This window comes from Oryctolagus cuniculus, chromosome 6 (assembly GCF_051225735.1).
Source record: "Oryctolagus cuniculus isolate XC-2025 breed Fujian yellow rabbit chromosome 6, ASM5122573v1, whole genome shotgun sequence".
In the NCBI taxonomy this organism is placed as follows: Eukaryota; Metazoa; Chordata; class Mammalia; order Lagomorpha; family Leporidae; genus Oryctolagus; species Oryctolagus cuniculus.
The window spans coordinates 78455120-78478193 of record NC_142872.1 but is presented as its reverse complement, the minus strand read 5'-3'; the positions used below and the strand labels follow the sequence as shown (position 1 = coordinate 78478193).

The 23074-nt window shown below is 39.7% G+C and overlaps 1 pseudogene; it reads left to right on the top strand.

The window, feature by feature from the left end:
• Positions 1–19300, top strand: part of LOC103348058 (epithelial cell-transforming sequence 2 oncogene-like pseudogene) — a 55371-nt pseudogene extending 36071 nt beyond the window's left edge.
• Positions 19301–23074: the final 3774 nt, after the last annotated feature.

Genomic DNA, 23074 nt, shown 5'->3' with positions numbered 1-23074 from the left:
TACAAAAATTGAAAAGTTTAGTATGTCAAAAATATAGTGGAAAGCCTTAATAACAGAATTAATGAGGGAGAATTGAGAATATCCCAGCTAGAAGACAGATCTTTAGAAATGTCTCAGAACAGCCCCCCAAAAAAGAAAAATAAAAATTGAAAACAGTGTTTAAGATTTATGGGATACTATCAAATGACCAAATGCACAGGTCTTAGAAATTCCTGAAGGTCTAAATGAAAGATTTCTGTGAGTGAGATCCCAGTGGAAAGAATGGGCTATCAAAGAAGGAGGCACCTTTCTCTGAAGGGAGGAGAGAACTTCCACTTTAACTACGACCTTGTCTAAATATGATCAGAGTTGGTGAACTCAAAAGGCTTCCATAGCCTTGGCAACTCATGACAAGAGCCTAGGGTGATTACTGATGCCATAAACAAGAGTGTCAATTTGTTAAGTCAACAACAGGAGTCACTGTGCACTTATTCCCCATATAGGACCTCTGTCCTTGTACAATGTGAATTAATGCTATAAGTAGTACTCAAACAGTACTTTACACTTTGTGTTTCTGTGTGGGTGCAAACTGTTGAAATCTTTACTTAATATATGCTAAACTGATCTTCTGTATATAAAGAGAACTGAAAATGAATCTTGATGTGAATGGAAGGGGAGAGGGAGCAGGAGAGGGGAGGGTTGCGGGTGGGAGGGAAGCTGTGGAGGGGAAAAGCCACTGTAATTAAAAAGCTGTACTTTGGAAATTTACATTTATTAAATAAAAGTTAAAAAGAAGAAGTTCCTGAAGTGAAAAGAGAGAATGGATTAAAAAGCCTATACAGTGAAATAATAACAGAAATCTTCCTTAATTTGGAGGGAAATCTTCCTGTACATCAAAGTACAAGAAGTGCATAGGACTCCTAATGGACATGACCAGAGAAGATATTTGTCCCTTTGGGACTGGCTTAATTCATTCAGCATGATGTTTTCCAAATTCCTCCATCTTGTTGCATCCATTTCATGGATGTTTCAACATAAGCAAATCAATCAATGTGATACATCACATTAACAAATTTTGAAGAACAAAAACTATACGATTATTTCAATAGATGCAGTGAAAGCGTTTGATAAACAAATCCTTTCATGATAAAAACCTTAAGCAAAAAGGCTATAGAGGTAACATCCTTCAACACAATCAAGGAAATAAATGACAAACACACAGCTATCATGTTACTGAATGAGGAAAATTGGAAACATTTCTACTAAGACCTGGAAACAGATAAGGATGACTACTTTCACCATTGGTTTTCTTTTCTTTTTTTTCTCTCTTTTTTTTTTTTTTTTTTTGACAGGCAGAGTGGACAGTGAGAGAGAGAGACAGAGAGAAAGGTCTTTCTTTGCCGTTGGTTCACCCTCCAATGGCCGCCGGGGCTGGCGTTCTGTGGCCAGCGCACTGTGCTGATCCGATGGCAGGAGCCTGGTACTTACCCTGGTCTCCTATGGGGTACAGGGCCCAAGCACTTGGGCCATCCTCCACTGCACTCCCTGGCCACAGCAGAGAGCTGGCCTGGAAGAGGGGCAACCGGGACAGAATCCTGCGCCCCGACCGGGACTAGAACCCGGTGTGCCGGTGCTGCAAGGCGGAGGATTAGCCTAGTGAGCCGCGGCGTCGGCCACCATTGGTTTTCAATATACTTCTGGAAGTTTTAGCTAGAGTCATTTGGCAAGAAAAATAACTCAAAAGGATACAAATTGGAAAGGAAGAAGTCAAATTATCTCTATTTGCAGATGACATGATTATATAGATAGGAGAACCAAAAGTATCCACTAAGAGACTGTTGGAATTCATTAGAGAGTTTAGTAAAGTTTCAGCATGTAAAATCAACATACAAAAATCAATAGACTTTGTATACACAGACCATGCTATGGCTGAGAAAAAAACTTATAAGATCTGTCCCATTCACAATAGCTACAAAAGATTTAAATATCTTGAAATTAATTAAACCTAGGAAGTGAATGATCTCTATAATGAAAACTATAAAACATTAAAGAAAGAAATAGAAGAAAACATGAAAAATGGAAAATATCTTCTACATTTGTGGATTGGAAGAATTAATATAATCAAAATGTCCATACTACTGTAATCGATTAACAGATTCAGTGCAATCCCAAACAAAATACCAACATTCTTCTCATATCTAGAAAAACACGGCTAATATTCATATGGAAACACAAGAGACCCTGAATAACTAAAGCAATTTATGCAACAAAAACAAAGCCAGAGGCATCACAATACCAGATCAATACATATAATGCAGTGTAGTTACAAAACAAGTTGTTACTGGCATGAAAATATACATGGAGCCCAATGGAACAGAATAGAGAGTCCAGAAATCACTCCACACATCTACAACCAACTATTCTTTGATAAAGGGGCTAAAATCAGTCCCTCAAGAAAGGACAATCTCTTCAACAAATGGTGCTGGGAAAATTGGTTCTCCATGTACAGAAGTGTGGAACAAGACCCTTATCTTATAGAACAATCAACTAAAATGGATCAAGGATCTAGATCTATGATCTGATACTATGAAATCGCTAGAGAAGAACTCTGGAGAAACTCTGTAAGACATTCACAAAGGCAAAGACTTCTCGGGGAAAAAAAAAAAAAACGAAAAGGACCAGTGATAAAAACAAAGATAGACAAATGGGATTTCATCAAGGTAAGAAATTTATGCACTGCAAAGGAGACACTTAACAAAGTGAAAAACAAGAGACAGAATGGGGGAAAATATTTGCAAACTAGGCAATTGACAAAAGGTAAATATCTAGAATCTGTAAAGAGCTCAAGAAACTCCACAACAACAACAAAACAAAAAATCACATAAGAAATTAGCAAAGGACCCAAACAGGCATTTTTCACAAGATGAAATTCAAATGACCAACAAAAACTTGAAAAAATGCTCAGGATTACTAATCATCAGGGAGGGTTGCGGGTGGGAGGGACGTTATGGGGGGAAAGCCATTGTAATCCATAAGCTGTACTTTGGAAATTTATATTCATTAAATAAAAGTTTAAAAAAAGGCAGAAAAAAAACCACAATTAGGTTTCCCCTCAACCCAGTTAGAATGGCTGTCATACAGAAATCAACAAACAGCAGACCTTGGCAAGGATATAGTAAAAATGATTCCAAATACACTGATGGTGGGAATGCAAACTAGTACAGCCATTGTGGAAGGTATAATGGAGATTCCACAGAAACCTGATCACAGATATACAATATGACCAAGCTGACCTACTCCAGCAAATCAACCCAACAAAATGAAATCAGTATATGAAAGAGTTATATGTACGCCCATGCTTATTACAGCTCAATTCCCAATAGCTAAGATATGGAATCAACCCAGATGCCCATAAATCGATGACTGGATAAAGAAAATGTGATATATATGCACTATGGAATACTATTCAGTCATAAAAAAAAATGAAACGCTGTTTTTTGCAACAAAGTGTTTTTTACAACTGGAAACCATTATACTTAGCAAAATAAGCCAGTCCGTAAAAGACAAATAAATGTGTTTTCCCTGATCTATGGTAACTAAGAGTCCAAACAATGTAAAGAACAGTAGAGAAGTAGACATTTTTATAATCAATTATTTTCCCAGAAACCTTTTATTTAATGTATACTGACGTCATGTATTTCATAAATACAAATTTAGGAACATAATAATTCTTCTCACACTACCATCCCTCCCACCTATACACCCACCCTTCTTACTTCTCCTATTCTCACTCATATTTTTTTTGCTTGGATCTATTTTCAATTAACTTAATACACATAAGATTAACCCTATACTAAGTAGAGAGTTCAACAAACAGTATAAAAAAAAACAAAAACAAAAACAAAACAAAAACCTGTTCCTCAACAGTCAAGACAAGGGCTGTTCAAAGTCTTTGTAACTCAAAGTGTCAATTTCACTTCTATAGATTACCTTTTAGGTACTCTATTGGTTAGCACAGATCAGGGAGAACATATGGTAACTGTTTTGAGGGTACTGGCTTATTTCACTAGGTATAATGTTTTCCAATTGCGTCCATTTGTTGCAAATGATAGGATTTCATTTTTTTTTTTTTTGCTGTGTAGTATTCCATGTTGTACATATCCCATAATCTCTTTGTTTACAGCCCTTGGTGTACAGTTAAGGAACAGGAATTTTTCTTTTTAATTCTTTACTTAATGTCAAATTAATCATGCTTATCATAAATATTAAAAGAAAGGATAACACAGGAAGGAGAAGGGATTGTGAGAGTGTGGACAGGTTGGAGTCACTAGTAGTTGGGTGGAAAGTATCACTATGCTCCTAAATCTGTATGTATGACATACATGAAATTTGTTCACCTTATACAGATTTAAATTTTTTTTAAAAAAGAAAGCAGTAATTTAATTTCAACAAAGAATATTTTGCAATCAAAGTGGATTGTATTGTTGTATAAATAGCCTTAATTTCCTAGATAATTTAATCAAATCAATTCATTCCATGTTTTGTAGATAGTGTAATAACAAGGATTGATGACTGCTTTGTTTCTTTGAGAATTAATAGTAATCTATTTAAAACTAAATGTCTCCAATATTGCTATTTACAATAGAATATATAGTAGGAAAAATGCCATTTGTCATGACATAATATTAGGCAATGAAGTTCTATGATAATTTTAATTATTCATAAGCTACTATAAGTCACATCTGTACAAAATTGAGAAGTAAATTTTGCATTCTAAAATATCATATTTATATTGCTACTTTACATCCTTACAAACTTACTGCAACGATGGTTTATGTCACAGCAAACATTTCTGAAAATTGATTGAAATCTCCCAAGATAGTCTTTTTAAAAGATTTATTTATTTGGCCGGCACCGTGGCTCAATAGGTTAATCCTCCACTTTGCGGCATTGGCACACCAGGTTCTAGTCCCGGTCGGGGCGTCAGATTCTGTCCCGGTTGCCCCTCTTCTGGGCCAGCTCTCTGCTGTGGCCAGGGAGTGCAGTGGAGGATGGCCCAAGTGCTTGGACCCTGCACCCCATGGGAGACCAAGATAAGTACCTGGCTCCTGGCTTCGGATCAGCGTGGTGCGCCGGCCGCAGTGCGCCGGCCACGGCGGCCATTGGAGGGTGAACCAACGGCAAAAGGAAGACCTTTCTCTCTGTCTCTCTCTCTCACTGTCCCTTCTGCCTGTCAAAAAAATATTTATTTATTCATGCATCTATTTATTTATTTGAAAGGCAAGGTAACGTAGAGAGAGGGTGAGAGACAGACAGAACGAGAGATTCCTTTCTGTTAGTTCATTTCCCACACGGCTACAACAGACAGGGCTGGCCCAGGCTGAAGACATCCCGATCTCCCACATGAGTGGCAGGGGCCCAAGCCCTTAAATCATCTTCCACTATCTTACCATACACAGTAGCATGAAGCTGGATTAGAAGAGGAGTAGCTGAAACTTGAAACTGGCACTTCAAAATGGGATGGCAGCATCACAAGCAGCAGCTCACCCTGCTGCACCACAATGCTGTCCCCTCATGTGATTAACTTTGAGCAACTCCAGATGCCTCACTGTTGAGCGACACTCCTGTAGATGGAATAATTGCATTACTTTTTGTATCTATGCTTACTTGCGTATGTGACTACTTGACTACTGATTAATTGCATAATATGACTTCATGACACATGAAGAAGGGCCAAATATGGAGATTTTGTAGATGGGAAACTGGTAACATCTTATAAAGAGGTGTTTGAGATTTTGGAGGGATATTCACAGACAATTCTCTCCTTATGGGTCTAGTTCTTAGGAATAATTTTTTCACTCTTGAGTTGAAAAAAGTCTACTTGGAGAACTTTAAAATGAATTTATTTTCCTCTTGAATCTTTGCCTTCCTACAAAAGGGAATCTATGGAAATGTGTATTTATTAGCTGAAGTAACAGACACACACAAATGATTACAGGGACTACCTGCAATGTTGGGACAGGCTTGAGGCGGGAACCCTTCAGGACTCTTCTTTGTGGGAAGGGCAGGCAGTGGGTGGGGACAGGCTGCAGCTGCCACTCTGGTCCTGATGAGAACAGCTCTGGCCTTCAGTAGGGAATTTAGCCACTGCCAAGCCACAGGGCCATCAGGTTGGGACCAGGGAATTGAACACCTTAACATTTCTCTATACTGACCTCTCAACTCCTGGTGACTCCCATTGTCAAAACTCAACTGGAAGCTGTAAGGCAAGGGTCCTTAGTGATATCACTCTGAGCCTAAAGGTGGAGAAGGATGAAGAACTGCACCTATTACACAGGAGGGCCAAGCAAAGAAGGTCCAGGGCAGTTCCTTTTCCCCTACACCCTGCTCTTGTCTTCTGTTCAGGATATCAGGACGTCTTTGCATGGATGCTGATGTTGTGTCTCCAATGCAGAAGTCACCTGAATCTCTGTGGTATCTGATGTGCTATCATGGGGTGATGTCAATCCAAACATAGTCCCTTCCAAAACCTACAATGTTAGCAACCACCAATGACAATTATTAAGTAAGGCAAGGAAGGGATAAAGTAATTGATCAACATAGGATTTACTACTCCTGTCCCTGATTTTGCAGTTAGCCATTCATCACCCTAATAGATATTTTTCCATGACACATTCTGCCTTCCCATAACTCTTATAGCACCTCAGGTATATTGTCAGCTGAAGATTCTTTAGTTAGTGAAGTGACTGAAATCTTTATTCAAGATTTTTGGGGTTAATGTGTTTGTTAGGTTCCTATCTTCATCCATTTTCCAATGCTATAAGTAAATGCCCACAACTGGATATTTTACAAAGAAAAGGGGTTTATTCAGCTCATAGTTCTGGAGTTTCAAGACCATGGCACCACATTGGCTCAGCTATGGCGAGGACCTCATGGTAGATAGCATTGAAATGGTAGGAGAATGTGAGAGAGGGAGAGATCATTTGTGGAGACTGGGGAAGAGTCAATCTAATTACCTTGCATTAGGCTAAGAGCACTTTTGAAAGATTCCACAGCTTTTTACAGTGTCACTCAGAGGATGGAACCTCCAATAGCATGCATCTTTGGGGGGCACACTCAAACCTTATCCAATCACAGCAATTACCAAAGTTTTCATTGAATATAATTATTTAATCAGGGACTGACCAAGATCCTGAGATTGTCATCCTTGAGAATCTTGCATTTTCCATAGTTAGCCCTTTACTGTTTTCTATCAACAAATCAATTTTCCCTCTGTAACTCGGGTCAATAGTCCAGCCAAGGAAATGTCTTAGACTTTGGTGATGTGGTATGAAGTGCTTCAAATGATTAGGATGTTGTCAAATCTTCCAATTTGATGAGACCAGGATTGTGTTCTCTGGGGAAAGAATTCCTCTGTTGACCAATTGAACCACCAAATCTATTTTCTCCAAAGTAGTAAGGAAGGAAAGCAAAATTTTGTATATGGGTTACTACGTGTATGAGAGGAATTAAAAAATTTTGTTGGGGCCTGCATGACACAGCAGGTTAGGCCATCACTGGTAATGATGGCATACAATACCAGAGTGCCAACTACTCCACATCTGATATGGGTTCCTTATAATGCATCTGCGAAACCAGTGGACAATTCCCCAAGTACTTGGGCCCCTGCCAATCAAGTGGGAGACCTGGATGGTGTTCCTGGCTTTTTGATTGAGCCTAGCCCAGACCTGACTCTTGTAGCCATTTTGGGAGTGAACTAGTCGATGGAAAATCTATCTCTGTTTCTCCCTCTCTGTTTGTAGCTCTGCCTTTCAAAATACAAAAAATAAATAAATAAATAATAAAATATTTTTTAAAAAAAGCTCATGGGGAAATATAATTAAAAGATGTTTTTGGCCAGCACCATGGCTCAATTGGCTAATCCTCCGACTGTGGCGCTGGCACTCTGGGTTCTAGTCCAAGTTGGGGCATCGGATTCTGTCTTGATTGCTCCTCTTCCAGTCCAGCTCTCTGCTGTGGCCCGGGAGTGCAGTGGAGGATGGCCCAAGTCCTTGGGCCTTGCACCCACATGGGAGAACAGGAGGAAGCACCTGGCTCCTGGCTTCAGAGTGGCGCAGCACGCTGGCTGTAGCGGCCATTTGGGGGTGAACCGACAGAGAAGACCTTTCTGTCTCTCCCTCTCTCACTGTCTAACTCTGGCTGTCAAAAAAAAAGATGTTTTTATAATGTGAAAATTGAAATCCATGCATATAAGAACTCTGAAAACAGTTAATGGAAAATGCATATTGTGAAAAAACTATGTATGAATTTCAAATTTTTTCCAACAAAATAAACATCTTTCACTTCAGTTTTCCACTAGCTTTTTGATGTGCCATCTTAATAGCAATAGAAGCCACTCTCATTTCCTTTTTCCCTTGACTTTTGACTAGAATATCCTTGCTATAAAAGGGAATAAAACCATGCATCAGCCTCTGGCTTAAGGCACACACTGAATCTAGAAGCAGTGTCTCAAACTCACATAGTATAAATTCTTGGATGATAAAATAACTGAGCCTTTTCCTAAATAGTTCACCATCCTGGGTAGCTACTTTTGACTGATGGAAATAGTGGGTCAGATATGTTAATTAGCTGGCGCCACGGCTCAGTAGGCTAATCCTCCGCCTAGCGGCGCCGGCACATCAGATTCTAGTCCCGGTCGGGGCCCCGGATTCTGTCCCGGTTGCCCCTCTTCCAGGCCAGCTCTCTGCTGTGACCCGGGAGTGCAGTGGAGGGTGGCCCAAGTGCTTGGGCCCTGCACCCCATGGGAGACCAGGAGAAGCACCTGGCTCCTGCCTTTGGGTCAGCGCGGTGCGCCAGCCGTGGTGGCCATTGGAGGGTGAACCAACAGCAAAGGAAAACCTTTCTCTCTGTCTCTCTCTCTCACTGTCCACTCTGCCTGTCAAAAAAAAAAAAAGATATGTTAATTAATCATGAGTTCATTGCACATTTTCTTTGCAAAAACTACTACAACAAATTAGAGAAAAAAATCCGAGAAAATTTTGAGTGTGAGGGATATCCTGTTGATGAAGAAGGCCTTCTGTTAGTTCACAGATATAGAAGCTTCTTAACTTACCAATGGGGTTATCTTCTGATAAACCATTGTAAACTGAAAGTATCACAGGTTTCACAGGTCAAAAATGCCTTGTTCAGCAACACAAGTTCACTGTAGAGAGTCTGTTGTTCCCCCTCCTGATCTCATGGCTGCCTGGGATCTGTATTTGCTGCCCCTGCCCAGTAACACAAGACAGTGTCATACTGCATATCACTAACCCAGGAGAAGATCCAAATTTAAAGATTTGAAGAACAATTTTCTGCTGAATGTTGTAACACTTTCACACCATCATGAAGTCAGAAAATCAAAAATCATTGCAAGTCAGGGACTATCTCCAGTGCCATACACAAGGAGGGCAAATTCAACTCTGAAAAGCATGTAACCACATGCAGCTAGGCAATCAGCTGGTTCTTCAGGGTCTTGGCATTATATTGAGGGTTCAGTATTTGCCTCTGCTACTCCAAGTTGGTGCTCAGTAGTTGTAGTAGTCACTGAGTTGTTGACTGATGAATTCATTCCATCCTTACTCTCAAGATTTTGTGTGTGGACCCAGAAAACAAACACAAGCATGGCAGGAAAAGGCTGACTGAGTCTTGAGGCTACATCATAGTGCATGCCTGCTGCTGGATGGTACTGCATAACTATCCTCACATTCTGTACCATTACAAAAGGGCTTAACCGCTAAGCTCCTGCCAGATATCCTTTCCAGTATTTTCCAATCTTGTTCTTCTCAGGTCCATGCTCAACTGGATAACCCATTAACCACTGTCCTCGAACCATTGCATATCCATACCTCATAGCATCTCTTCTGTCTGGAGAGACCAACTACCTAAGATTCTGCCCATTGGGACAATTCTCTCTCATAGTTGTTTTCCACAGTCACTTTAGAGGATGCTGTGGAAGGATGGATACCCTCCTCTGTCTGGGGGTCAGCCTACATTGTAGCATTGTCAACAATAGGCTGTATTCTTTACTCTTCTGTTGACCTGCCTTAGGAACTCCCCATGAGATCCCAGGTATAAGTAGAAAAACAAATTGTGAAGCAATTGGAGAGGACCACCCAACAGATGCCATGGTCACTACCAAGAGCTCAGTTCATTTATATCCAAACAGAGTGACAGGTCGGGAATGAAGATGCTAATATCACCTAGCCTCATCCAATCTATCCATTCACATTGGCTGACTCAACCAAAAGCAAGAGAAAGAGAACTAGGTTATGCCAGGGTTACAGGATTATGTGGAAAGGTGGGGGTGAGGGGAATGGATCTGAACAGATAGATACGTGCAGAATAGAAAAGAGGGATGGACTTCTATTTTCACTCATTTCCTTTTCTGTTACCCTCCTCTCCTCCCTCCTTCTCCTGCTCCTCACCCTCCACTTTCTCTTCCTCTTCTCCCTCTTCTCCTTCTTTTTATCTCCCTCTCTCTGTCTCTGTCTCTGACTCCCTCTGTCTTTCTCTCTCTTTCTCAGAAGCATACTTAAGCATGTACCAACAGTAAAAGCATCTTGTTAATTTACAAGATGAATGTCATTCGTTGCCTTCTGTGATTGCAAATGGGCTTTTAAAGATCATTAACAGTGCCCTGAAACATGGCTCTTATGAAAGTGATGTGGACCTTCTGGCTGTCTAAAAATGAAATTCGCACTTTTCCAAAACATTGCACTTTGGAATAGTCACAGTCTGAAATAGAGTGTCTCAGTCTGGTGATTTGAAATGCCCATGGGGAAGCATTTATTGTAAGTGGCAGTCATTCTTTTGACAGCTTGTCTCATGGGGAGCTATTATCATCATCAACCTACTTTTAAAATTCAGGAGCCATTTGCGGTTGTTTTGGAATCTTTTAATTGGATAATAAATAATTTTGAGGGATAGGCAAAGGGCTTCCGTAATTTTAGAGGTTATTGATTTTCTACAAAACTAATCAAAGAGTGTTTACAAATCTGTCCTGGGTGAAAATAAATTATAAGACAAAAGAATTATTTCAAAAGATAGTTTAAAAGAGTATAATGAGACAATAGTGAATGCATTTAAATTTTTATGAAATTGAAAAAATTATAAAACAAGATACCCCTTGTGTTTTAAGTCAATACTTTGATCACTATACACAGAAATTAAAAGTAACTGAATCAGGTAGAAATTTGTTGAGCAAATACACTCCTTTATTCTGTTTTTTCTCAGACTCCCTAGGTCCTAATCAGAGAGCTTAGAAGCACATCATAAAAATAATCAAGTGTGGAACAGTAGGTTAAGCTGCTGCCTGCAATTCTGGCATCTTCTATTGGAGCACTGGTTTGAGTCCCAGCTGCTTCACTTCCAATTCAGCTCCCTAATAATATTCCTAGGAAACCAATGGAAGATGGTCCAAGTACTTGGGACAATGCCACCATGTGAGAGACCCAGATGGGGTATCTAGCTCCTGGCATCAGCCTGGACCAGGCCTAGCTGTTGCAACCATTTGCAGAGCAAACCAGCAGATGGAATGAATATATACATATATTACATTTATATTTTATATATATTTATATTATATATAATATATCTTTCTATCTATCTTGCTCTGACATTCAAATAAGTAAATAAATTTTTAAAAATATTCGAATAAAAAGATGCTAGGAAATGACCATGTTGCTTACTTCAACGTTGTTTATGATATCAGGATAACCAGTGCCCTTGAAGTCAGAAGTAAGGAGCTCAGAACTGTAAAAAGCTGTTTTGTGCATATATGGAAGCCAAGGATTGAGTTTCTCTGGGTGAAACTTAGAATAGCAGAACCCTCAGCAAGGAAAGGCATATCCCAGGGAGAGGTTCTAACAGCCTTAGTAGGGCTTCCAACAGCAGGTGCTCCATTCTTTAGCACCACCCAGTACCTTTTGAATTCCTGCCTTGGAAAGCTCACAGCTGTTAAAATAATGTACTGTTCATTACAGCTAACACTTGACATAGGCCCCCAATCATCCTTTCTTGGAGCACTTACTAAAAAGAGCTTGTAACTTTTAAAGACTTCAAAAAGTTCATGGAAAATGTACATTATGTAAAACTGTGCAAGAGTTTCAATATTTTTTTGCATGAAAATAAATGTATCCTTCAATTCCATTTTCCAGTGAATATTTTGAAGTATGCTTGTATGTGTCGCCTACACCTCAGAAATGTTTCTCAAGGACATGAAAGCCATTGCTTGGAAATAGAATCATCAGGAAGAGCAGGACCTGGGCCTCCTAGTTTGCAGGAGGACAGAACCCAAACTTGACAATGCCAGCTGGCCTAACCATACTTACCATAACCAGCCCTTTGTAATCTTTCAGTTCTGACTCTACCAAGCCTCATTCAACCTGTCGCCTCTGTGCAAATTGAAAATTGGAATGGAACACAGCTCTTTTCCCTGTTGTCTGTCTTACAGAATAAAATCTGTTCCTATAGCTGTAACTGATGTGCAGCTTTGTTTATGTTTGACAAAATCACCCCTGGGAACCGGAGTGGATCCTTCTGTAGCCAAAAGTCATGAAAACTTCCCCACTGGTTTTATGAACAGTTTTATCTTCCCATGCTAGGAACTTTAAGTTTAAAACTGTGTAGGGGATTCAGTTTGGGTAAGGAATCATTTGCACATATGGGTTCTGCAGGCAGTTTGCAAACAAATGCCATTCACACACAATCTGCCTACTTACTTGTAGAAGAAGAGAACCTGTATTAAATATTTGGGAAAATTCTGGTGTCAAGCAAGTTAATTAAAGGGAAAAGACTGAGAGAAAATCCCTGTTACTATCTTCTTGAACTTCGCAATTTCAAGAAACAGCATTGCCATGAAATTGTAAGCTGAAGTTTCTATCTCAAGCAAATATAGAAAATCATCTCACTTGTCAGGAATGAAGTGAGACACTATGAAAATGGAGAAAAGGCAATAAAATTGGGTTTAAATTAACATTTAAAAATGTCTAAAAAGCCTTGTCACATATAACCAAACATTTGGAGTTTTTTGCCTTTGCATTTGTTAAATGTGTGAAAGCCCCATGGTATGGAAGTAGGAAAACACTGTAGTATTGATAGATGAACAAAAAGTGAGAGTACTTCAAAAAGTTCAAGGAAAATGGAATAAAAGATAAGTTTGTTTTGGTGCAAAAATTTTTGAAATCCATGCATAATTTTCAGATTATGTACTTTCCACGAAGAGCGGAAGAGTGTGTGTATGTGTATATGCATATGTATGTATGTATATATGTGTAAGTATGTATATGTGTGTACATACATATATATTTTATATATACATATATATATGTATAAAATAGAGAGAGAGAGAGAATATCATATCCGCTGGTTCTCTCCTCAGATGCCCTCAATGTTGGGAGCTGGGAACTCAATCCAGATCTCCAACACAGGTGGCAGTGACCATTACCTGTTTCCTTTCAGGATCCACAGTAGCAGAAATCTGGAGTCAGGCTAGGGATGGAACACAGGTATTCTAATGTGGGACATTGGACAGACATTAGCAGATTGATAAATGTTTTTGAAGAATGTTTGTACTATCCCAGACTAGTAAAAATATTGCCCAAATAGTCTAGTATGATTATGCTCCTGACTTCGTCCGACTCCATGTCCTTCTACTGTAGTCCGGTTGTTTGGATGGATGCCCAGCTCACTGAAAGCCCTTTTCTCTTGGGGCCTTCTCACAGGCTGTTCCTCTGCTGAAACAGTCTGGCTCCACTCTTACAGCAGCAACAAATACTTTCCTTACAGCATCAGTTGAAAGCAGATTTCAGCTTCATTGATCTTTCCCCAACTCAGCTAAGTTACCTGATCTGGTGATTCTTTCTCGTGTTACTGATATAACAGTGATCCGCTTCAGTGTAATTATTTTTTTAAAAATTAATTTATTATTTTATTTTGTTTATTTGAAAAACAATGAGACAGGCAGAAAAACAAACAGATATCTCCTCTATAGTGGTTCCTTCCCCCAGATGTTTGGAAGCTAAGAACTCAATCTGAGTCTTCTCATCCTGCTACTTGAGCCACCAGCAGCCGCCTCCCAGAGTGTACATTAGCAAGAAGCTGGGATGAGAAGTGGAACTGGTATTCAAATCCAGGTACTACCTGTCATATGGAATGAAGATGTTCCAAACAGCATCTCAAACAATATGCCAAACACCCGACTCTTGCTTCCTTTACACACTTGCTTTTTCTATAAGTTGTCATCTTCCTAGGTGAAAAGAATGCACTTAAATTTCCCATCACTGAATCCCAAGACTCACGCATATGCAGTGTTTGGTAAAAACTTAATGAAAAAAATGAAATATTGAGCCAGCGCTGCGGCTCACTAGGCTAATCCTCCGCCTTTTGGCGCCGGCACACCAGGTTCTAGTCCCGGTCGGGGTGCCGGATTCTGTCCCAGTTGCCCCTCTTCCAGGCCAGCTCTCTGCTGTGGCCAGGGAGTGCAGTGGAGGATGGCCTAAGTGCTTGGGCCCTGCACCCCATGGGAGACCAGGATAAGTACCTGGCTCCTGCCATCAGATCAGTGTGGTGCGCCGGCCGCAGTGCGCCAGCAGCGCCGGCCATTGGAGGGTGAACCAACAGCAAAGGAAGACCCTTCTCTCTGTCTCTCTCTCTCACTGTCCACTCTGCCTGTCAAAAAAAAAATGAAATATTAGTGAATAAGATTGAATATGTAGTATAGGGTAATTTTATGAGAAACTTCAAAAACAAGGAAATGACATTATATTTGTTATTAAAAAAAAGAATACAGAGGATAGTATTATGGTTAGAGAGTTAAGCTACGGCTTGTGACACCAGCATCGCCCATCAGAGAATGGGTTAGTGTTCTGGCTACCTGCTAATCCTTGTGGGAAAGCAGCAGATGATGGCCCAAGTAACTGGGCCCCTGCCACCATCATAGGAGACTGAGATCAGCCTAGTACAACCCTGGTTATTGCAGCCATTTGAGGAGTGAATCAGAGAATGGAAAATTTCTCTCTGTCTCTCTCTCTCCCTCTGTTACTCTGCCTTTCATATAAATAAATAAATTTTTTTTTATAAAAAGAGAGATTATAGACAGCAATGTGTATGGAGATGATATGATAAAGGAATATTTAGAGATTAATCTGATCTCAATGTGGCCTATATTTGCATAGGGGCAGATGAGGCACAGGCTTTTGTTTTTAAATGATGAATGAAATTGTCCATAGTTAAAGGGTACTATTTGATATTTTGATACACATGTACACATATGATTTCCAAATCAGGGTAAGCATAGATAATTCCTCAAGCACTTATCATTTACTTGTGGTGAAAAATTCAAAGTCCTTTCCTCTAGCTTTTTTTTTTTTTTTTGACAGATTTAGACAGTGAGAGAGAGAGAGATACAGAGAGAAAGGTCTTCCTTTCCTTTGGTTCACCCCTCAAGTGGCTACTATGGCCAGCACACTGTGGCTGGCCCGCCACACAGATCTGAATCCAGGAGCCAGGTGCTTCCTCCTGGTCTCCCATGCGGGATCAGGGCCCAAGCACTTGGGCCATCCTCTGCTGCACTCCTGGGCCACAGCAGAGAGCTGGCCTGGAAGAGGAGCAACCAGACAGAATCCAGCGCCCCAACCGGGACTAGAACCCGGGGTGCCGGCACTGTAGGCAGAGGATTAGCCTAGTGAGCCATGGCGCCAGCCACCTCTAGCTTTTTTTTGAAACACAGTCACCCAACAGTGCAATAGAACACTAGAACTGACTTCTGTCTGTACCAGCTCACTAACCTTTTCCTCTCTCTCTCCATGGCCAGGGTTCAGGCTTTTATTCAGCAAGATTTTGATGTAAGACAGAGCACGATTTTAATTCTACATAAAAGATGGAGAAGATAGGGATATGTGGTGTGAGTAAGAAACAATGCTTTGGCAAGAACAAGGTTCTGAAATCAGAGTTAGATGTTAGAAGGGGATGATGACAAAAGAGGAGATTTATACTTCTCATTTCAATGTTACATAAATGTTAAAAAAATCCCAGAATCTAATGTAATAACTAAAAGCATATTTTTGAAGTACTCAGTTCAACCACTTCCTTGAATAGATTAGAAATTGAGACCTACGTCAGCACCAACCAATAGAACTGTGTGTGAGTAACGGGAAAGTGAGAATGTGACAATGACTGAAGTCCTGCAGAGGATCCAGCTGGTCTTACTGTTTTTGATATCTATGTTTCAAATTTGCAAAGCTCTAGCAGCTTCCTCTCTGAACTCCTGTCTATTTCTTTATTATTTTATCTCAGAGAGTTAGATCTATTTTCATTTTTAAAAAGGTTTTTATTTATTTATGTGAAGGGCAAAGTTACAGAAAGAGAGGGAGAGTCAAAGGGAGAGAAATCTTCCATCCATTGGGTCAGTCCTCAAATGGCTGCAATAGCTAGGGTTGAGCCAGACCAAAGCCAGAGGCCAGAAGCTTCAGTGAGGTTTCCCAAGTGGGTGCAGTGGCACAAGGACTTGGACCAATTTCTGCTTCTTTCCTAGATGCATTTGCAGGACGTGAGATTGGAAATGGAGCAGCCAGGACTTGAACCTGTGCCCATATGGGGTGCTAGCACTGCAGGCAGTGGCTTAACCACAGTGCAGGCCCCATAGAACTACGTTCAACACCATGGAAACCAGTTGACATTTATTGGCTGGTCACTATGTTGGAATAAATGAAAATCTATCTTTTATACATGATTCCTTTTGACAGCTTTACTCAGTTCTCATCATCATTGCTTCTATTTCATTTATGAGGTGTCTAGAAGTAGAGAATTTTAAAACTTTGAGGGCCTGCAGATAGTAAGCGAGGAGGCCAAGTTCATAGTTAACTATAAAAGAATGAAGTAAGGGGCTGGTGCTGTAGTGTAGCGGTAAAGCTTCTGTCTGCAGTGCCGGTATGCCATATGGGTGCTGGTTCCAATCCCAAGTCCTTGGGCCCCTGCACCCATGTGGGAGACCCAGAAGAAGCTCCTGGCTCCTAGCTTCAGATCAGCACAGCTCTGGCCAGTGTGGCCATCTGGGAAGTGAACCAGAGGATGGAAGACCTCTCTCTCTCTCTCTCTCTCTGCCTCTCTTTCTGTGTGTAACTCTGACTTTCAAATAAATAAATAAATCTTTAAAAACAGATTTACTAAGAATGAAGTAAATGATCATAAAGAAAGATTGAGACTTTAGCCTAGGTTTCTCAATTAAGTGAGTATGCCTTCTATGGGATATTTTTTAAACGTATATGAAAGAGAACATCCACCTTTCCAGCTTATAAAACCCATCAGCCTTCAAAATGGTTCCCTCTTGCAGGCCCCTCTCAGTGCTCCTGGAAGTTTTTCTCTTTCTCTTTTGCTTTCTTAAGGGGTCCTCTTGGTACTATTGAGCTTTTTTTGGCTCCTTCACTTTTATTTTTTTAAATAAGTCACTTCTGATTCATACACCCTTTCTTGTCTGGGCTTCTCATTCTTTGTGAGCATGAGACACAAATCACACAGAGAAAAAGCGAATGGACATTAATATGTTGGCTATTTCTTGGTGATCTTAGTCATACATCTGTTGAAACAAACCTGTGGCTTCTAGAAGTGAATAAAAATAATTTGCTAAGACATCAGCTGGGAAATGGAGAACTTCTACACAAGTTTCAGTGCCTGGACACCTTTTAGAAACATTAAATAGACGGCTCTCAGGAAAGAGTTGCTGTTATAAGTTATTGGCTTGACTTCTGGACTAGCAAGCAATGTCAAGAATTCCTACACACAATTTTTTCACAATGCATAAATTCACAATTAAGATTTGTCCAAGACTGGTTTTAGGAAAGGACACAGGTAGCCAGAGTGGATTTCTCTACAGTGTTAGCACATTTCATTTCTCTGTATATATTTTTTCTGAATCCAAAAGTTGTCTATATAGCTGACCAAGTCAGCTGGTCCTGGAAGTTTTTAACTGAATAGGATTGCATATGGATGCCCAAATGCATCAAGTTTGGGTGGTTTCTGCCCTACATGCCAATGTAGGAGAGCCTGCTTTATCTCATAGGAAAAGCTCTGGCAGAGCAGAGGGTGCAGAGTGTAGACATATATGATGATGGAGATAGCAGGCAAATCAATTTGCTCCAAGGCTATAAAATTGGCATTAAAAATCTGGTGAAGCCTGAAGTGAGAGACTTGTAGGAGAAATTAGGAAGCTATGTGGCTGCTGAAGAAGAAGGGGGGCATATAGACTTGTTTGTGCCATTTGGAGCATCAGAGGCAAGAAATGAAGTTCTTGGTCAGCTGTCTCAGCTAACTGGTATGTTCTTTACCACCTCCACAGGGATTGCAACTGGCTCTAACCAAAGCATTCTTAGTGACTAGCTGGGACCTCCGTGGGGAAGGATGTCCTCTATCTATTTCAGGGAAGCCAAGCTGCACATGTAGTCCCACTTTGTGAACTTCCTGGAAGACACCTTGACAGCAGTGAGGAAATGGTTATGTCCTCTCTTCAGGGAGCTGAGGAAGAGCATCAGTGGTAGGATGATAGGGCAGTTTATGTTTGATGCTGTGAGTATGACCAACATTCTGAATAACCAAGAAGTTGCAAGAGCTCTGGCAGAGGGATTGATGGAATTGTCAAAAGAAGATTCTGACAACCCTCTGGAATTTTTGTCCTGGTTTCTGCTAAATAAATATAATAATAAGAGCAAGAATTCTGAAGCAAATGTCATTCTGACAAAATGTGACCCAAGAAGAACATGCGATTTATTGATGAAAGGTAGATAAGTTACAGAAGACAATGCCCAGGACACAACACCCTGTCTCAGCACAAATGACCTAAATCTCGAGGTGCTGCTTAAGCTGGAGAGAAAGCCTCAGATGGACTCAGGAGAAGAGAACCAGAGTTGCAGGGAGTTCATACAGAATGAGAGGAAATATACGCAGATGCTGCAGATTGTGAGAGACGTTTACATAGTGCTACTGAAAGCAGCATTGTTGTCGAACAGAGCAATCCTGAGTGCTGCAAATGTGTAGATCATTTTCTCTGACATCCTGCAGGTTTTACCTCTCAACAGGCAGTTTCTAGATAACCTGGACTCAGATTGCAGGAGTAGGGCCCAGCTCACTGTGTGGGGAAATATTCCTGATGTTTGGAAGCCAGTTGAACACATATGCCGACTTCTTCATCAATTACCTCATCAATCTGAAAACTATTAAGTGCAGAGAAGTGACCCCAGCCTTCTGTACTTTCCTGAGGAGACATGATAAGACTAAAACTATATGCAGATAACATAACCCAGAGAATTTTAACAAAAGTGCCTCAGTCTACTGTTCTGCACCCAGGTGTCAGCAGCCTTTAATTTAGTTGTTGCAAAAGCAGAAGGGCTGGCTGACCAAATGCAACGAGACTATAGAGCATGTATGGATGGGATGCATAGGCATGCAAAGTCACAAGTCAGGAGGAATTAAGAAGTATTTTCAAACTAGTTCTATAACCTAGTTGAGAGGATATATTAAACAACCCAGGTAAATTTAGCCTCAGAATAACCATACCTACAGCAATAACAATGACTTTTATTGAACAAATATATGACCAACACTGCATATTTTATATCATTTGATTTGCACAAAGGTAAATATTGCTCTTTATGTTTTAGGTAGGAAAATGAGACTCAGAGACTTTCTGAAACTTGTGAGTGTTGGGAAGTTTGAGAGCAGGGATTCAGTCCAGGCCTGGCTGATTCAAAGCAAAGCTTGATTGCCTGCTCGTTGCTACCAGACACTGTATTTCTAGTGAAACACCCCAGAGTGAATTAATTCAATCCACTTCCTGACAATCTCTATTTCTGTATAGGCCCATATCAGCTTTAGTCAGGTAAAATTGTTTTGGAATTAGAAGTTTTTCATGCAGCTCCAGTCAGTGTTGTTCATTTCCTCTTCCTTTGACTCTCTATTATTAGAAGAAAAAACTACAGCCTGAATTTTAAATTGTTTAAATAATCAGAGCAGCAAATTCACAACTAAGCTAAGTTAGATGTCTCCCAGATGATATCATTGTCTTCCAGTTAATTTGCACTAAATTGTGAACATTTGTAAATTCACTAGACATTCATTTCTTTATTTTCTCTTGCAAACAATATATTAAAAATCATGAAAGGAAAAGTATAAAACCCACAAAAGCATGAAGCTTTCCACCCAGGAGTTCATACCTTCTTACGAAGGACATCAAGTAACTCAAACAGTATTATTTCTCAATGTGATGTCCCAGAACCAAAATAACCACTGATTTAACATCTGTGTTATTAATAATACCACAAGACTTCAAGTGAATAAAAGAATATCTTAATCAGGGAGTAAGCTTCTTATTGAATGCAGTGTTCCAGAACTATGGGAAAATGGAGACTTGTGAATAGAGCTCATACAAGGGAGATTTGATAAAAGCCTGCAGAATAAGCCAACATGATAGGAGGAGCACACTAGAGAGGGAAGGTGGAGTAAGTGCCTGTGAGGTCCACTGTGCTCCCAGGAGGAGGAGAACATGGCATAGAAAAAAAAAAAAAAGAACATGGCATAGGTTTGAATCAGAGAAAGCCCAGCTTAAACATTTGCCACAGTGTTCTAGCAAGTTCCCTAATACGTAGCATCTCAAGCACTTTATATGTACAGTGGGAATAACTGCCTGACAGAATCATGGTAAGAACTAAATAAACTAAAATATAAAAGCACATTAATCCATTCCTGGCACTAGCCTAGAAAGCATCCAATAAAGTAGAAATGAACATTAATATTAGGAATATTTGATGTTGCTTTACAAAAGATTGAAACATAAAAGTGTCTCTTTTCAATATTTACTAGGCTTTACACACTAAAATTAAAGTAGGGTATTCCTGATGGGTACCACTTTCCAAATCTTTTCATGAAAATACCTTAATTTGAACTCTCAGAGTCTATTGATGTGTTATCAGATGGTAATATTTTTGACATTCCTCATGTGTCTCAAATATTTCTATGATTGTTGCTTCGATGAGTTATGGAATGTATTCAATTAAGAATAACATATACTCTCAAAGTAATGACTTAAATATATAAGATGGTTTTTTTCCCCACATAAAAATGATTCTAGATATAGACCCTATAGAGCTAACAGGGTAAATTCATAGTAATAATCTAGTAAGGTTGTGACTTAGCGGGGCCTGCACCATGGCTAACATGGTTAATCCTCTGCCTGCGGCGCCGGCATCCCATGTGGGCACCGGTTCTATTCCCTGCTGCTCCTCTTCCAGTCCAGCTCTCTGCTGTGGCCCGGGAAGGCAGTGGAAGATGGCCCAAGTGATTGGGCCCCTGCACCCACCTGGAAGAACAGGAAGAAGCACCCAGCTCCTGGCTTTGGATCGGCGCAACGCTGGCCGTAGCAGCCATTTGGGGAGTGAACTAATGGAGGGAAGACCTTTCTCTCTGTCTCTCTCTCTCACTGCCCATAACACTACCTGTCAAATAAATTTTAAAAAAAGGTTGCTACTTAGCAAATAAAAGCACAAGTCATTGGAGATGATGATTGGAGATGATGGAATATGAGTATTTTCCCTCTTCCTTCCACTCAGTGCAACTAAAATCCCTAGATACTATATGTAAAATAAAAATACCCAGCAACCCCACTACTGGACATATATTCAAAGGAAAGGAAGTCACTTATTGAATAGATATTTGCAACCTCAAGTTGCAGCACTATTTTTTTAGAATATGTATTTTGTTTTTTAAAAAATTATTTTAAGTATACATACAGAATTTATGTATTTCTTATATAAAGAATCAGGAACATAGTGATACTTCCCATACTACCCTCCTTCCTGGCCACGTTCCCACACTTCTTTCCCCTTCCTCTCCTACTCTCACTCTTAATTTTTACAAAGATCTATTTTTAGTTAACTTTATACTCATGAAATTAACCCTATACTAAATAAAGAATTCAATAAATACCATGAGGGAATAAAATACTGTACCTCAACAGTAGAGACAAGGGTTGTTAAAAATCAACACATCTCAAAAGGTCAATTTCAGTTCTACAGATTACTTTGTAAGTACTCTATCAGTTATCACATATCAGGGAAAATATATAGTATTTGTCTCTTTGGGAAATGTCTTATATCTCTAAGTATAATGGTTTCCAGTTGCATTGATTTTGTTGCAAACGGCAGGATTCATTTTTTTTTTACCACAGTGTATTATTCCACAGTGTATACATATCATAATTTTTTATCCATTCTTAATTGATGGACATCTGGGTTGATTCCATATCTTAGCTATTGTAAACTGAGCTGCAATAAACATGGGGGCACAGAGCACTCTTTCATATGCTGATTTCTTTTCATTTGGGTAAATTCCCAGGAGAGGGATGGCTGGGTCATTTGGTAAGTCTATATTCAGATTTCTGAGGTATCTCTATACTGCCTTCTATAGTGGCTGCACCAGTTTACATTACCACCAACAGTGATTAGGGTACCTTTTTCCTAACATTGTCACCAAAATTTATTTTTTATTGATTTCTGTATAAAGGCCATTCTAACTGGGGTGAAGTGAAACCCCACTGTGGTTTTGATTTGCATTTCCCTGATGGTTAATGATCCTGAGCATTTTTTCAACTGTCTGTTGGCCATTTGAATTTCCTCTCTTTAAAAATGCCTGTTCAAGTCCTTTTCCTAATTCTTAACTAGATTGTTTTCTTATTGTTGAGTTTTGTGAGCTCTTTATAGATTCTGGATATTGATCCTTTTTCAGTTTCATAGTTAGAACACTATTAACAGTAGCCAAGGATGGATTCAATCCATATATATATATATATATATATGATTTATATATATACTATATATATGATACATAAAATGACATGCTACTCAGTCGTAAAAAGAAAGAAATCTCATCATTTTCAACAACATTATTTTAAATGAAACATTCCATGCACAGAAAGGCAAATACTAAAAACATTATTTTAAATGAAACATTCCATGCACAGAAAGGCAAATACTATACTGGCAAAGCTCACTTAGGTATGGAATCTACAAATGTT